This window comes from Crotalus tigris, unplaced genomic scaffold (assembly GCF_016545835.1).
Source record: "Crotalus tigris isolate CLP2741 ecotype Arizona unplaced genomic scaffold, ASM1654583v1 scf7180000018806.1695572, whole genome shotgun sequence".
Lineage (NCBI taxonomy): Eukaryota > Metazoa > Chordata > Lepidosauria > Squamata > Viperidae > Crotalus > Crotalus tigris.
Genome location: NW_024097205.1, coordinates 1511981 through 1518781, shown reverse-complemented (window position 1 = coordinate 1518781; position 6801 = coordinate 1511981).

The window sequence follows — 6801 nt, the reverse complement described above, 5'->3', positions numbered from 1 at the left end:
CAGATTCCAAGAGTCTCTTTTTATAAATTGCAGCTCGCAGATGAAAATGAGAGGTTTAATTTTCCAGGCTATCAATTGCACCTTTGGGCATACATATTAATGAGTTTTTATATGTACCATTTTGAGTATAACTATAGAATTATTATTTGAATCCTTTGAACTCTTGACAAGTACTTGGAAAATCATCAGAATTTACATGTATTCCTAGCATTAAAGGCAGAAAATATATTTGGATGTTATTGGGAAAGAGATTTAAATTTGTTTCTTGTTCTTATGAGAAATGATCTTATTTAAACACAGCAAATGAGTGCTTTTCATTTTGTTTGTCTTTTTGTTTGGATAATCTGAACATAAGACAGGATTTACTTTAAATGAACCTTTTGCTAACTGTACTTTGAAGGATTTTGATAATAAAATAATAAAACCTTCCTAAAGCAGTTGAATGGATATGTATATTAAAGTAAGACTGGAGGCTAAAACATATAAGGAATGGTTGCTGGAACTGGGTATGTCTAGTTTAATGAAGAGAAGGATGAGAAGCTATTCTCCAAAGCACCTGAAGGCAAGACAAGGAGCAACGGATAGAAACTAATCAAGGAGAGAAGCAACCTAGAACTAAGAAGAAATTTCCTGACAGTTAAAACAATTAATCAGTGGAGCAACCTGCCTCCAGAAGCTGTGAATGCTCCAACACTGGAAGTTTTTAAGAAGAGACTGGACAGCCATTTGTCTGAAATGGTATAAGGTTTCCTGCCTGAGCAGGGGGTTGTACTAGATGACCTCCAAGGTTCCTTCCAACTTTATTATTGTTGTTGTTCATTATGTTCTCAATTTGGATAAATATATTGGGATCCTTTTAAAATCTTACAATTTTAAATAAATTAGATTGTTTGAGAAACTAAACCAACTATTCATTTATGTAAACAACAAAAATCTTATGAAGGTAAATATTGATAACTTAATAAATATTAAGGTTTTATATCTCAAAGATCGAGGTTATTCAATTCTAATACATTCGTGATCTGATATTTTAATTTCTTGAATTTAAGATATGATTGATTCTCCTCTATGTCAAATCTTAGCAAATGTTTATATTCGTATATTCTTGCTTTTGACAGTGTGTATATGTGTGTGTGTGTGTATGTATGTATGTTTGTATATCTATGTCTCTGTGTCTGTGTGTGCGTAAACAAAAATGCCATAAATACATACACACACACACACACACAAACACAGAGACATGAGTAATTGCAGGCTGTCCCATATTGGCTGAATTTACCGTATTTTCCGGCGTATAAGACGACTCGGCATATAAGACAACCCCCTACTTCAGAGATGATTTGCATAATTAGAAAGTTGTCTTATATGCTGGAAACTACCGTATTTTCCAGCATATAAGACGACTCGGCGTATAAGATGACCCCCGACTTCGGAGACGATTTGCATGCTTTAGAAAGTCATCTTATACGCTGGAAAATATGGTATTCAATATCACCAAAACATTTAATAAAGCAAATAAGATTGAAATATGTCAATGTATTGTTGAATTATTTTCCTAAAATTGTAAAGTACATATGTCTGAAGAGCGTTTAATCTATCGGTCCTAGATTGTTGCAAAAAGAAAAAAAAAGCAGTATGCTCTCAGAAATACATTTGTATACATATTTTATAGAAAAGAAACAGTGGGCAAAGAGAAATGGTTACCATATCAAGATTTGTTAGCACAGGAAGATGGAGAGTCTAAGACAAAATCAAGAGAATTATCAAGGGATTTTGTTTTCAATAGTTTTCATATTTTTCATAGAAATCTTTTTAATAGAAAGATTTAATATAGACAAAAAGGTAACTGGAATTAAACAACATAATATGGGATTTGAAACTCAGTTATGTACGCATGAAGAACACATAATTGCAAAAATGTATAAACATTTGCTAAGATTTGACACAGAAGAGAATAGAATTTTATCCCATTTAACCACATTTTCTCCCATTTGTCCATTTGTATATTATAATTAAACTTCATGGCCCATTTTAATCATGCAATCTTTGTTTCTTTAATTAATTCTTTTTCTTTGTTTTTCACATTATTTTTCTTTTTTTTTTATTTAGTCCAGCATATTTGACCAGTATACCAAATTTAGAAAATTAAATAATATATTTTGGTAGAATAGCAAAGATTATTTTAACAGAAGGGCTATGCAATGGTATATAGGAAGGACCTGGGGATACAGGGAAAAGAGATGAAGCTAATGGAATAGTCAAACCAAAGACAGCTGAACCAACAGCAAGAATGTGCATGGGGCAACAGGCTCAAAAGAAATGCTCCCTAGGCTATGGACTGTTCAGGAGACAGGAGAGAGAAGCAGTGTTTCAAATAATGAGTAATGAAATATCTTCCTTGTTCATTGCTTTCCCAAAAATTTTCTTCATTCTGAATTTATGTGAAATAGGGGGAAAATATCTTTGTCAGGTCAAGTGGTTCATGTGCCACGTTCTTCTGTCTTGAAACCAAATTCTTTCTGAGTGACCATTTCTTTTTAATGTAATGCGTTTCTGGTGCATGGTTGTGCCATTTGCATATGTAACAACAGTATGTGATATTTTCAAGCTGCATACCCAGCAGCAGAGCTACTACTTTTAGATTTCCACAGATAGAAAAATTAACCAATGGAACAACCTGTCTCCAGAAGTGGTGAATGCTCCAAAACTGGAAGTTTTTAAGAAGAGACTGGACAGCCATCTGTCCGAAATGGTGTAGGGTTTCCTGCCTGCCTGAGCAGGGGGTTGGACTCAATGACCTCCAAGGTCCCTTCCAACATCATCATCATCATCATCATCATCATTATCATCATTATTGGATCATCGCACAGTCAGCCAGTTGTTCAGACTGGATTTGGCATTTTGTCTACCTATTGAGTCCCTACCCAGGACCTGGGATAGGCAGATGTGGATGTTTGATGGTATTACAGATATCGTCGCAGGATGGAAGCAGTTCCTAGTAAGGCTGCCTTTTACAATTGACTAATAGCGAATTTGTCAATGCCAATTGTGTTCAAGTGGTGCTCCAGTTGTTTTGGGATTGCACCCAAGGAGCCTATGACTATTGGTACTACCCTTGCTTGCTTTTGCCACAGTCTTTCTAGTTCTATTTGTAGGTCTTTGTATTTTGTTATTTTCTCCAGTTCTTTCTCTTCTATTCTGCTATCTCCAGGCACTGCCACGTCCACTATCCAGACTTTTTTGTCTTTCTTATCGACAATTGTTAAGTCTGGGGTGTTATGTTGCAGGTGCTTGTCTGTTTGAATTCTGAAGTCCCAGAGCAGTTTATTTTTATCATTTTCTATGACTTTCTCTATTTTATGATCCCACCAGTTTTTGCTTACAGGCAAATGATATTTTTTGCAGATCTTCCAATGCACCATTGTTGCTACTTTGTCATGCCGCTGCTTGTAATCAGTTTGTGCAATCTTCTTGCAACAGCTTACCAAGTTGTCCACTGTTTCTTCAGATTCTTTGCATAGGCGGCACTTACTGTCTGTTGCTGTCTTCTCAATTTTGACTTTGTATGCATTTGTCCTTAAGGCTTGGTCTTGTGCAGCCAGAATTAGTTCCTCGGTCTCTTTCTTCAATTTTCCTGTTCTTAGCCATTGCCAGGTCTTATTATTATCTGCTTTCCCAGCTACTTTTTTAATGTACTGGCCATGTAGTGCTTTGTTTTCCCATGCCTCTATTCTGTTCTTCATTTGGTCTTTCTTGTAGACCAGTTTGGTCTCTCCAGTAGTCAATAAGTATCCAGGAACTCCAATATCTAGTGCGGACCTTGTTAACCCGGGCGACATCCGAGCCGGTATGGCATTCTGAAATTTACGTCTCACCATATTTTTTATGGGAGAGACACTCTTTGTCTGACTGCTCTGATGAGACCTGTCCAGTATGGTTGAACCTCTGGCATAGCTCTCATCTTCCTCAGAGTACACAAGCCTCACAACCACGTCAAGGTAGTGCCTCACTGGGGGATTATTATTATTATTATTATTATTATTATTATTATTATTATTATTATTATTATTATTATTCCAGTTATACTTGGTGTACTGGATGTAACTGAACAACAGTTCCATGTTTTTGTATATTTCTTTCATGTGTGCTGCACAGCCAACAGGTATTGAAATATATGCATTGCCATTATGTAATAAGACAGCCTTAAGGCTTAATACTGATAAATCAATAAAGACATGCCACTCTAATGAGTCATACTCACAACTCAAAGCTGTGAACGAACCATCAATGTCAATACAGAAAATGAGGTTGTCAACCTGTTCAAAGAAATTTGTTAAATTATCTTGGTGGCTTTGCAAAAACAGAAGACTTCTGTAAAATTGTATGTGATAGGTCAATTTGTAGGTTATTTTTATGATTAGCAGTCAAAAATCTATATGATACATTCAAAAGTGTTCAAAAAATAAAATCTTTGTTGTTCAGTGATTTGGAAACTTACAGTAAGTAGTATAGTAAAGAGCTACAGAGTATTATTGTTCTTCTTGTTGTTTCTGTTTAGATTTGTTTTTTATCACTGTCTGGAACCACCTTGGTTGTGGTTGTTCTCTGATCAGAAGCAATGTCATAAGAGACATTCACTGATGACATCTCCAAAGCAGTAGAAAAATAAGTGAAATATCTGACACCTCATCAAAACCCAAGGAGAGATTTCAGCAAGGTTCATCCCTCTTTTTCAAAAAAGAAAAAAAGCATTTTCATCAAATTGAATAGTAAAATGAAGAAGAAAACTTTGTAACAATGTTAATAGTGAAATTGATGTTGTTCTTTTTAAATATCTGTCATCTCTCTCTCTCTCTCTCTCTCTCTCTCTTTCCCATCCAATTTATGAGTTTCCAAGAAACTCTGGGTGATAAGCAAGTTAAAAACAAAGCATTCAATTCAACCAGAAAAAAACCAAACTGTTATGGCAAGAAAACTGAACAGATCCACAGAACTCCTTCAGAGATAGATTTTCTTTTTTTCCTGAACCTTGGAAATTGTACTTGAAATTGAGAATTAACTATGCTAATTTGGAAAGTAGAAATTTGGATGACATAAATAGTCCTCAATATGCCTTGAAAGCTGGAAACATTACAGAAGTAAAAGAATACTATACTTAGACTCCAGCCTAATTAAAGCTCCTTCATACACTTTTATTTTGCATCGTATTACTTTATGTGCAGAGATTTTTACTTGATCAGGATACATTATAAAGGCATGCTCACGCAATCAAAACTGAATTTTTAAGGTACAGTTCTAGGATTGTCAAGCAAACCATTACTGAATCAACTGCTCCATGGTACAGTTGGAAATGGGTCACCAGAAAATTTAGTAGTGATTCTGTATATTTGGCCAATTCCATATTGAAAATGTGCTTTACAGTATTTTATACATATTTTGGTGAATTAAAACATATGAAGTTACTGTACAATACTATTCTGTCAAACAAATAGAATAGCTGATTAGACTTCTCACCAAAAAAATATTTTCTTATAATGACCCCAAAGAAGAGTCCCTTCTGTTTGAAGGTCATGTCAACTGACAACAAAAGGATTTATCTTCAGAGATTCTCAAACTCTGTGGAACTGTGACTCCCCTATAATGACAAATACATATCTATCAATTCCCATTAATAAAATTATTGAGCTCCCTTTTAGTAATGGTTAGTGTGTCAGCAGGCGGTTTAGCACTGAATTAATTCCTTATCCCATTCTTCAACCCCTTTGCACAGGCATAGTCAGGTAAATCCAAGTTCTTTCTGGAAATGATTCTGGAAATGTTTTGACTTACTTACTTAACTTGTATGCTGCCCATCTTGCCAAGGGGACTCTAGACAGTTTTAATCTTAGTTGCCAACTATCTGTAACCAATTTACTCTTGAGTTGCTATCACAATTATCAGACATTGGGGGTGTTCTAGCCTAAGTGCCTCCCTACAATGGTTCCATTTCAGACAAAATCCATGATTCCAATCCTATATTTACACCACAGAAAGCTTGACTGAAATCCTACATCATAGTATATAGAACAGAAAAGTTAATTTGGTTTGGCTTAGCTCAGACAGCCTTTGTACAACTTCATGCAAACAGAGAGGCAAGCCTGAACATGTACCCATAGAAATGTCAATGCCTGTATTAAAGAAAGTCAATTTTCCATCAGTCATTTTTTTTAAAAAAAAATAGAATTCTCTATGCTTTCTTTATATCAGCATTGACTGAGTTGTACTGTTGTGGCTTGGACAAACTGTTTAAATATTCTTCATGTTATCATAACTGTTAAGTGTCTCCTTAAAACCATTCAACCTGTTCAGGATGGTTTCCCTCCCCTTTTTCTTTTACAGACATCTTAATTAGTCTAATCCTGACTGGTCTTTTTCCAATGTTCCTGTTGGCACAGTTGGATTTCAATTAACATTCTGCTTTAGTGCTGCAAATGCCCCTGCTCATTTTTTCTAAACGCTATTTTGGATGCCATTTCTAGATTTTTTTCTTCTTCAACAATTCAGTTTTTAAAAGACTTGGAGGGGAAAGTAGTAGTGTTAATTTAGCAATGGTTGATTTTTTCAAGAAATGGAACATTTTCCAGGCATTTTTTTTTCCACAGAGATATTTTATCTAGTCTAAATATTGCAGCCATCATCTTTTAAAATCTCAATGTTACAACTTCTAGCCCCCATTGGCTGCTTTGTTTCTCTTCATTTGTGCATCTGCAATTGGCAGAAGAGGTTCTATACCTGCTTGAAAAAACAAAACTTAGACACTAA